Source organism: Natator depressus, chromosome 6 (assembly GCF_965152275.1).
Source record: "Natator depressus isolate rNatDep1 chromosome 6, rNatDep2.hap1, whole genome shotgun sequence".
In the NCBI taxonomy this organism is placed as follows: Eukaryota; Metazoa; Chordata; order Testudines; family Cheloniidae; genus Natator; species Natator depressus.
The window spans coordinates 2,007,334-2,017,999 of record NC_134239.1 but is presented as its reverse complement, the minus strand read 5'-3'; positions in this window follow the sequence as shown (position 1 = coordinate 2,017,999).

The following is a 10,666-nucleotide window of genomic DNA, read 5'->3' as shown; positions in this document are numbered from 1 at the left end:
CTAATTTCTACCATGAACTCCCGTTTCTATCACACTCGCGGCTTCGTTGGCGCATTGGGGGCGATTACTCCGACCTCCCTTCGGCGCGGAGCGTTTGCCCAGAGGAGCTGCCGGGCCCGCCACCGGCCGCCGGGTTGGTTGTTATTTTATTGTGTCGCGTAGGAGCTCGAAAGCATGAAAGGCCCCAGCAGACCCAGGCTGCGGGCTCTGCCCTGCCCCTCTCACGGCAAGGAGAGTGGGGTTCAGCTCCCCCAGAGCCAGCTCATGTCTAGCTGCGGCCCATTTAAGGTCGTCCCCCACATTCTGCAGCAGGGTCCCATCTCAAGCGGTTCTAAAATCCACACGCCGCATCAGATCGACCTGACCATTGCTATGCTGGGAGGAGACGCCAGGTGGAATATGGGGTGCAAATTTGGGGTTGATTAGTCCAGGGGTTCAGGAGATACAGTCCCTCCCCCCAGATTGGTCTGCTCTGGATAGACTTTCGGGGGCAAATATGGGGCTGTAGTCTAGGGGGTTCAGATTGTTGCCCCACAAAAAACCTTGGCCAGTAGTAGGCACTGGATAGCATTTGGGGTGCTAAGTTGGGGTTCAGTAATTCAGGGGTTCTGTAGATCCTGCCCCCCCTGAAACTACCAGGAGGGTAGTAGGCACTGGATAGCATTTGGGGTGCAAATGTCAAGTTAGCTAATCCAGGGGGTCAGGAGATACAGCCCCTCCCCTGGCAAATGCCCCGTCTTTAAAATATTCGGGTTCCCCGTGTGTTTTCTCGGGACGATCCACCGGCAACGGGTCTCCCACGGTTCGCCCGGGCCTGAGCCAGCGACTCTCCGCCAGAGCCAGCCCCGGGAGCCCAGCATTGGGAAGCCGCTGGGCTTTCTCCCTGCCGTCCCCGCGGGCCGGGCACCGCGATTATGTCAGAGCCGCGGGGTGGCTGTGGGCAGCCCGGAGCCGCGAACGTGGCAGCGCCCGACCGTCGCCCCCCGCCCCGAAATGGCAAGGTCATGAACCAGGCACTGGCCAGCGGGTCCCGGGATCTGGCGGGGCCGTGGGTTGCCCGGTGTCCTGCCAGCCGGGGTCGAAGACGGGGTGGCCGGGGGCGCTGTGGAAGGGGAGCAGGCGGATCGGGGGCGTTGGGATGACCAGCTCCTCGGGCTGGAGTGGACGGTCTTCGTGAAACTCCCGCGTTTCACCTGCTTCCTGTCCGGCGAGATCTCCAGCAGGGGATGGGCCGTGGCTGGGTCCAGGGTTAGACCCTCCTCTGCTGGGAAAGGCAGAGCGGGGGGCTGGAGGGGCCACGCTGGGTTTATGGGGCTGTTCCCCACCCTTGGCAGGGGCCACACGAATCCTGCCTTGGAGCCTGTCTCCCAGCAGAGCTCGCCCAGCAGGGTCCGGCTGGGATCGTGCTTGGAGGGGAGACCCCCCAGGGTGCTGCAGGGACTAGCGTGAGGGCAGACCCCCCCCCCCCCGGCAGTGCAGCTGTTCCCCAGCTGCCCTGCCCCAGAGGTGGCTGCATCTCAGTGTCAGGTGAGCTGTCCCCACACAGCATTATATGCAGCTGTTCCCCAGCTGCCCTGCCCCAGAGGTGGCTGCATCTCAGCGCCAGGTGAGCTGTCCCCATGTGGTGTTATATGCAGCTGTTCCCCAGCTGCTATGCCCCAGGGGTGGCTGCATCTCAGTGCCAGGTGAGCTGTCCCCATGTGGTGTTATATGCAGCTGTTCCCCAGCTGCCCCACCCCAGAGGTGGCTGCATCGCAGCGACTTTGCTCCCCAAGTCCCCGCTTTGTGTCTCTCTGTTTGCAGTGGGTAGGAAGGGGACTAACCCCGGGGCGTCTGTTTGGGATGCAGCCAGCAGCGGGCTGGGAGCAGTAGCGCCCCCTGCTGCAGCGGAGAGGCCGTGTGATGCGGAAATGTGCCCAGTGAACCACCCTGCCGCGAAGGAGCAGGAGTCCTGGCCTGATCCCCTGACTCCTGCTGCGATCGGTTACCCCGACGGGTCATTCAGCGGCACGGGGGCGGGGGGCAGCTATATTGGGGAAGTCTGGTTTACCCGGGGAGAGCTTTTTATTCACACTGGTACCGGAGACTTGGCGGTGGGCAGGGGAGCTTTGATCCAGCCGGCTGGGAGCCGACCGACGCAGCGGAGCGAGGAAGGGGCCTGCCCCGGAGGCTGGTCCCCGGGTGATGCTGTGGCCAAGTCACCTGGCAGAAGAGGGCACGGGCGGGGCAGGGACACAGCAGGGCTGGGTTTGTGATCCTGTCTTTGCAAGCCCTGGGTGCCTTTGCTCCTGACGTCTGTGACACGTTGATTCTGGGGGGCAGATTCCAGGGAACTGGGCCCGGACGCTTCCTTGGCTGGGGGCCAATAAGAGCTGAGACAATATTCCCTCTACTGTGACGAAGTGGGACTTTTCGGTCGTATTTCTCTGATGCCGCTGCATGCCTCAGTTTCCCTCCGTACTTTGCACGGCTGGCCGGTGGTCGCAACGAGAGTTAAAAAGCTGAGGCAGGAGCCGCGAGGGGGGCGTGGAGTAGCCGAAACCGGCCCAGAGCGAGGGAGGAACCGGAGAACCCAAAGGGAGCCCAGCGGCTGAGCGCGTGGCACCTCCCCGTGGGACGTGCCGGCAGGGCCGAGCGCGTGACGCCAGCATGGGTGGGCAGGAAGGGGAGAGGGGCTGGCTTCTGAGAGACCCAGCCGCTGTTACCCCGGGGGCTGGGGACAGGCTGGGACACCACGGATGTCGCCTCCAGGGGGAAGCAGGCCTGAAAGGCTCCGAAATCGGGTCTTGCTCTGGGTGGGGGCAAGGGGGGGTGGAGATGAAAGGAGGGGTCGCAGGAGGAGACAGAGATAACAGGGAGAGGTGAATGGGAGCAGCGGTAGTGAACAGCAAGTGAATAATGAACCCCAAAGCACTAAATGGACCCCGGCTGAGATCAGGGCCCTTATTGTGCAGTGATTTGAACAGAACCCAGGAGTCCTGGCTCCCAGCCCCCCTGCTCTAACCCACCAGTCCCCACTCCCCTCCCAGAGCCGGGATAGAACCCAGGAGTCCTGGCTCCCAGCCTCCCCTGCTCTAACCCTCCAGGCCCCGCTCCCCTCCCAGAGCTGGGAAGAGAACCCAGGAGTCCTGGTTCCCAGCCCCCCTGCTCTAACCCACCAGCCCCCCCATTCCCCTCCCAGAGCTGGGATAGAACCCAGGAGTCCTGGTTCCCAGCCCCCCCGCTCTAACACTAGGAACACTAGGCGTGACTCAGTTTCCCCACCCACTGTGTACGGCTACCCACGAGGGTACGTTCTTCTCTGGGGCCAGGGCTCGGCGCTGGAAGCCTGGACGCAGGTGCAGCTGGGTACGAATGACCGATCAGAGCTCCCCAACACCTGAGTGACGATTACGGGAGACTCGGGGCCACGGACATCAGGAAACCCTCGGCCACTGGGGCAGCTGCTTCCGCCTCTGTCGCCGGCCCGGGGCGTTCCCGAGTCACAGCCCTGCGGAGCAGGAGACGACTCAGTGTCCTGCATGGCCACTGCCCCCACGGCCGATCGTCCGGCACCCCCACGATTTCCCACAGGCCGGCAGCAAGCCGGTTTCCACAGGGCGATCGCCGTTGGTGTCTCCACTGTGCGGGCCGCTCTCGTGCCGGTGTCCCCGTGCTGGCCGCTCTTGCTCCTTGCGCCCCCCAAAGCTCCGTGGCTGCGACTCGTGGGCCCAAGCCGGCCCACCGCTGCCATGGGGCCCGTCAGGGCTTGTTCCTCGGGCTCCATCCGCAGCTGCTCCGGGGATGCCAAGAGCACCCTTCAATTCTTTTCATTGTGTCCCTCAGCCAATTGCCCTCGAAGGAAACCCCGCGTCCCCCTGTGTCGGGGCTCATCCTGCAGGGCTGCGAACGCCAGAGGCTCGCCCGCCCGGGATCTGCCACGTAACGGTCACGGGAGCAGGGAAGGGGCTGCGCGGATCCAAGCTGCTTGTGGAGATGGTGGCCACCGAAAAGTACCGCCCGGGTTGGGGCAGCTGTCGAAAAGAGGTGTGAAAATGATGGAGGGGGGGGGATGCTTATGCAGCGATCATTACAGCAAGCGGGAAAACTCTACCCCCTTTGGTGGCCATCGTGGATTTCAAAATTAAGCAACGGCATCTAGGTTTGTGCTCGTACGATCAATCCACCTTTCATGTGGACTGCTGGCAGCTGGTGGCCCTCAGGGCCCCCGCAGACTATCCTGAGGCCACAGCTGCTCCCTCAGTTCCATACAGACGTGACGAAAAGAGATCACGGCAGAGTGGGCCCATCCCTGGACTGGCCGCTCCCATACTCCAGGCAAGGGAGATGCTCTCCTGATGGCCAGTGACCTCCGTGAAATGGTGGATTGCACTCCCTCAGATGGGACCCGCCGTCAGATAGAGGTACTAGGGGCTGAGCATATCACATGCCCTGAGGAAGCTGTTCCAGACAGACAGAGGGGGCTTCCGGATCTCAATATGGAGCTGAGAAGAGGTTGCAAAGAAGAGGCCTGTGTTGCCAACTCTGTTTTTCTTAAAGCCCCAGCTCATGGAGTCATGTGATCATGGGAGAATCTCCCACTCCCTAACTAAAAGCTACATTTCTAGCCATCCGAGATGTGGAGAAGAAATTGAAAACGTGACACTGAAAGGTTCAAAATCCAAAAGGTAAATAAAAAGAGCCCCAAATGTATTATTTTTAAACCGTCTGCTGTTAAGCCGATCTCATGACATTTGAGTTAGGTACAAGCTGAGATCACAGCGGGAAATTTTGTTCACTCAACGAGATGTCGTGCCAGCTGGACTCAGGATTCCAGCAGTGGTCGCAAAAGGGCCCAATCCATAGACATAGGCGCCGACATCCCCTCTGCCTGGTGGGTGCTCGATCCTGCCCCTGACCCTGCCCCCATTCCACCCTCTTCCCCTAAGTCCCCACCCCTGCCCCACCCCTTCTCCGCCTCCTCCCCTGCGTGCACCGCGTCCCCACTCCTCCCGGAAAGTCCTAAGCGCTGCCAAACAGCAGTTCAGCGGCAAGGGGGGGCCGGGAAGCACTGGGAGGGAGTGGGAGTAGCGGGGACGTGGCGCGCTCGGGGGAGGGGGAGAAGGAGATGGGGAGGGGGGAGCTTGGCTGCCGGTGGGTGTGGAGCACCCGCTAATTTTTCCCTGTGGGTGCTCCAGCCCCAGACTACCCACGGAGTCGGTGGCTATGTCCACAGGGAGAATCAGCTCTCTGCTCCTGCTCGAGACTCCCCTGTTTAGTGGTTAAACCCCACCTGCGGCACCCTTGCACAGAAAGATCATCTCTCGTCCCTTCTCCCTTCCCTCCTCCTCCCCCCCCCCCCGCCACGCCCGGCCGTGCCTTCGCTTTCACTTTCTCCTTACGGGAAGTCCCGGCATGAGGGGAATCATTAACTCTGGCAGGTCATTTCCCCCTCAGGCCTGACCAGGACGCCCTGTTGCCACCAGCGGGGTCATTTCCCAGCCCCCGGCCTAGGAGAGTTGGGCCCAGTGACTTCGGCTGGGTCCCTCCTGGTTCACCGTGGGCTGAGGCCGACAGTCCTTGCTGAGCGCCGCTTCTACCCACTCCGCAGGCTCCTCTCTCCTCTTCACAGCCGCCCCACGCCCGGCCCTAGAGAGCCAGCGGAGACCCCTGTCGCCTCCTTGACATTCTCCTGCTTGCACCCCTACTTGCCCGGGGGGGGCCCCCGACTCGTGGCGGATCCGTTCCCCCTGCTGTCCCAGACTGGATCGCCCTGCCGAGGTTTTCTGAAGGCGTCTGATGAGGAGTCACTCGGACTCTCCCGACGCCTCGATTTCATACAAATGCCTGGCACCTTGGGGTCCTCGGCCATGATTGGGTATTACCGTGCTACACCTACCGGGCTACAGCTAATATATACAGTCTGGCTCTGGGAGGGGGGTCAGGGCTGGGGCTGGGGTATGGGGTGTAGGAGGGGGTCTGGGGTGCTGGGTCTGGGAGGGGGTTCAGGGCTGGAGGAGGGGTATGGGGTGTAGGAGAGGGTCTGGGGTGCTGCGTCTGGGAGGGGGGTCAGGGCTGGGGGAGGGGTATGGGATCTAGGAGGGGGTCTGGGGTGCTGGCTCTGGGAGGGGGTTCAGGGCTGGGGCAGGGGTATGGGGTGTAGGAGGAGGTCTGGGGTGCTAGTTCTGGGAGGGGGTCAGGGCTGGGGCAGGGGTATGGGGTGTAGGAGGGGGCCTGGGGTGCTGGCTCTGGAAGGGGGTTCAGGGCTGGGGCAGGGGTATGGGGGGGTAGGAGGGGGTCTGGGGTGCTGGGTCTGGGAGGGGGGTCAGGGCTGGGTCAGGGGTACGGGGTGTAGGAGGGGGCCTGGGGTGCTAGTTCTGGGAGGGGGTCAGGGCTGGGGCAGGGGTATGGGGTGTAGGAGGGGGCCTGGGGTGCTGGGTCTGGGAGGGGGGTCAGGGCTGGGGCAGGGGTACGGGGTGTAGGAGGGGGCCTGGGGTGCTGGCTCTGGGAGGGGGGTCAGGGCTGGGGCAGGGGTATGGGGGGTAGGAGGGGGTCTGGGGTGCTGGGTATGGGAGGGGGTTCAGGGCTGGGGGAGGGGTATGGGGTGTAGGAGGGGGTTCAGGGTGCTGGCTCTGGGAGGGGGGTCAGGGCTGGGGCAGGGGTATGGGGGTAGGAGGGTGTCTGGGGTGCTGGGTATGGGAGGGGGTTCAGGGCTGGGGGAGGGGTATGGGGTGTAGGAGGGGGTTCAGGGTGCTGGCTCTCGGAGGGGGGTCAGGGCTCTGGAGATCCGCGGGGAGCCAGTGTCTTGCGGGCCTTGCAACTGAGAACACGGCTCGAGGGGGCCGTTGACCTGGGGTCAGTGATCGGTCCTTTGGGCTCAGGAGGAACCTGAATATTGTTGTGATTTTGGGGACAGACCGTCCATCACAAAGGCAGGCGTGTGTAGGTGACAAGATACAGCTGCGTGCCCAGAGGGACTGTCTGTGATGCCATGTGACGGCTGGTCTAACTCTAGCACCGGAGGAATTCACACTTGGCAGCTGGTCGGTGAGATCGCAATGTCGAAGCGACAGCCAATTTGGGGTTTCTGTCCCGCCCGTTAGCAGTCTGCCCTGAGGTTGGTGCTCATGCTCTTGAGCCGCTCCAGACAGCCTGCCAATATGAACTAGGGTTAGGTTCAAACAAGAATGAACTCAGGGAGTCCACTGGCCTGTGTTATACAGGACTTTTCAGCAGATGATCACGGGGTCCCTTCGGGTTACGACGAGTCTGTGAGTCTGAGAGAAGCAGAAGTTGTCTCCTAATGACTCATGCTTTCACTATCCTATTATCATTTCCAGTAAGTCAGATACCAAAGGTGCTTCCGGTATAAATAGCCGGCAAACAGCCTCCCCCTCGCAGTGCAGGGTTGCAGGTGCCTTTACAGGAAGTGCAGAGCTGAACGACTAGAGTTTCCCCCAGTGCCTGAGGAGGGCTCAGCCCTGCCAGGAGCCACCTGGGCCCCGCGGGGATGTCTGGCGAATCCCAGGGTGGGGCCCGAGGGTCAGGAGAGATGGAAAAGAACGAGGCTTTCTATCGTATAGCCTCCCAGGCAGCCGTTGTCTATCTCATATGGCAGGAGATAAGCAAGCCGGTTGACGCTCTGGTCAAGAGGATCATCGCTGCAGTGAGTAAGTCCCATAAGCTATTCACGGGGGAAGCCATCCTGGTGGGCAGCCGAGCCCAGGACCTCCACGTCCAGGTACAGTCCTGCAGCCTCGACTACGACTTCCTGGTCCCCATCCAGTACAACACGAACCTGAGCCTTACGAGCTGCCAGTTCTGCAAACTGGACACCCAGAAAGGGAGCTCTGAGACCACGGTGCCGGCGAATCTCTGCGGGGCCAATCTGATGGTGGACGTCCCAGAAACAAAAGATTACCAGACGTAAGTGAGATCATATAGGAAATTCAAAACCTCACTCCCTGCTAGCCCAGCCTACGACCCCAGAGCTGGACTGTCCTGCCCCCTTCTCAGAAGCCTGACGCTGTAAGTTTATGACCCAGTCTGCCACTTCTACAAAGGAAAACGGACGTGAACCAGCCTTTGTAAACTGAGCTGAGATTTCCCAGGCACGTCAACCAAAGCCCACTGGTTTAGGTAAAATATAAAACCGACCTGCAGCTTCCTCTTGTTTTGGATTAAAGCATCTAAAGACATCTTATTTCACCCCTTTTCAGCCAGGGCCGGAGAATAAACTTTGTCCACATTATGTAATGACAGAATTCTGGTGGTGTGTCCAACAAGCTCTGGCTGACGGTAAGTTTCTTTGTGAATATTAATTCACTATTACTGCGTCAATTGGTTAAACCAATCAGGACGATGGTAATTACTGCCACAGATTAGCTTTTTTTTCTATAAACTTTTTATTACATTTAAAATATATAAATATATAACAAACAGAAGCTATCAGTAACCTTTTGCTACCTAATCTTAACTACACTTGAAATATTAAATTATACGGAGTATGAATGGTTAAAATCAGTTATTTGTATTACAGCTTTCTTCAGCTTCCCATTAACATCCCTTAGGGTTAAAAGTACATGGTAAGCTTGTTAAACAATGTTATTTGCTGGGAAAAATGAACTCTGCAATTAAGTTCTGCCCCAATCCTACGGTGTAGGAACCTTACCCCGGCATTTGGGTTAAGTTAGCACCAGCGGAAATCTCAGAGCCGGCATTTATCTGACTTGGCGGCACGGGTTCTGAACAGTCGGAGAAGGGTCCAGTGCATCCACTACACGATTTTCTGATGGATTAATCTTAACCAGGGGCCCAAGGAGCAGTTTAGGGCACTGACTAAAATTTGTTTCCATTGGTTAGCGGAGAATAATTGGCCTGGTTCCTCCTTCTATTTCTTTTTTAGGGAATCTGTTTAATTCGAATTTGCTGGCCAAACATCTCATGTTGCCATAGGTCGTGGCATTCTGGGTAATATGTGGAGAAATGAAAGCAGTTCAGGTGGGTCAGGGCAGTGCAGGCATCTGGGGAGACAGCTGGGAGGCGGCATGTTTGAGTTGGAGGTATTGCCACTCCTTCTTAGTCCCCAGACCGGACCTTTCTTTTAATATTGTAAAAGAGAGGAAGGTGCCGTTTTCAATAACTTGACTGATGGTCAAAATCCAATCTGGCCAAATGATGGGGTTGCCCGTTAGAGAGAGTTTTGAGGTACCTCAGATAGAGACTTTTCTATTTTTGAGCGGGTGATTTTTAAATGGAGTGGTCACCGGACGCCAAGGATGTCTGGCTGCCACAGTCATTGGTAATTGTTCTTTAGGGGATCGGTAGTAATCTGAGTGCAGTGCATTGGAAAGGGGTAAAGAAACAGCAATCCTGCTTCCCGCTGGAGCCAATCCGGGGGTCTACGGCATGGAGGGGATGAGCCCACTGCGCAGCTTGGCTAAGAATTATTGCCAGGTGGTAACATTTAAAGTTAGGAGATCTAAAAGCACCTGTTTTGACAGGGAGCTGCAATCTGTGTAAGGGGATCTGGGGCTTGTTACCCGCACCCCACCAAGGGACCTGCACATGTTGTCGATTTGGTAAAAATAAAAGGGAGGAAGATGGCTAAGGAGGGAATTCCAAATAATAAGGCTCTGGGAAGGGCAGTCACTGTGAGTGTGTTTATTTCTCCCCAAAGGCAGGGAGGCACTGCCTGCCATCTCTTGAAATCTACATGATCGATCGATATTTTTAATTTCCTTAGGGAACAGGATGCCAAGATAGCCGAGGTTTGTAGGATATTGGGATAGGTTGATCTGGGTTTGTAATAGACAGGAGGATGTTGTCTGCTTCGAGAAGGCTTTTTGTCTGCTGAGTCACTGATTTGATCCCTTGAAGGCCTCCGTGTTCCCCAATTAGTACTGCAAGTGATTGTAATGCTGGATTGGACAGGAGTGGGGGGAGGGGGCTTCCCCGTCTAGTCACCTCAGACAGATCCAAGAGGGGACGTTGTGCAGTTCGGTAGGGCAGGAGAGCTGGAATTGGAACATGACAGCTTTATCCAGGAAATAAAGGAGTTTTTTTCCCCAACCCAAATTTATCCAGGGTATGAAACGGCTACTGCCAGCTCACTCTGTCACGGGCCGTCTCTGCACCCAGTGAAAGGGTTGCACGGGGATTTCTAGGGCTGACGAAATGCCGGAAGACGAGTCAACCGACGTGTGTGATCTTTTTCTATCTTTTTTAATAAATCCCACCTGACTGGAGTGAACCGTCCCTCATGGCTCTGTCAAGCCTCTTAGCCCGTATTTTTGAAAGAATTTTTATAACCCTGTTGATTAAAGAGATGGGTTTATGGGTCTTGCACTCTGGCACGTCCTTACCTGTCTTGAGTAGTACAGTAATTGTTCCTACCACTGGTGTTTAATTGCCACAGAGCTGATACGAAGTGTATCGTGTAAGGTGTCTGTCAACGGAAAAGTTACGATTCACTAAGTCTGAGAATCCCCTTTATAAGTATGTATCATCTCTGCACGGTGAGTTACAAAGATGGGTGGTATATTTCTGCGGAAAAGGACCTAGGGGTGACAGTGGACGAGAAGCTGGATATGAGTCAGCAGTGTGCCCTTGTTGCCAAGAAGGCCAATGGCATTTTGGGATGTATAAGTAGGGGCATAGCGAGCAGATCGAGGGACGTGATCGTTCC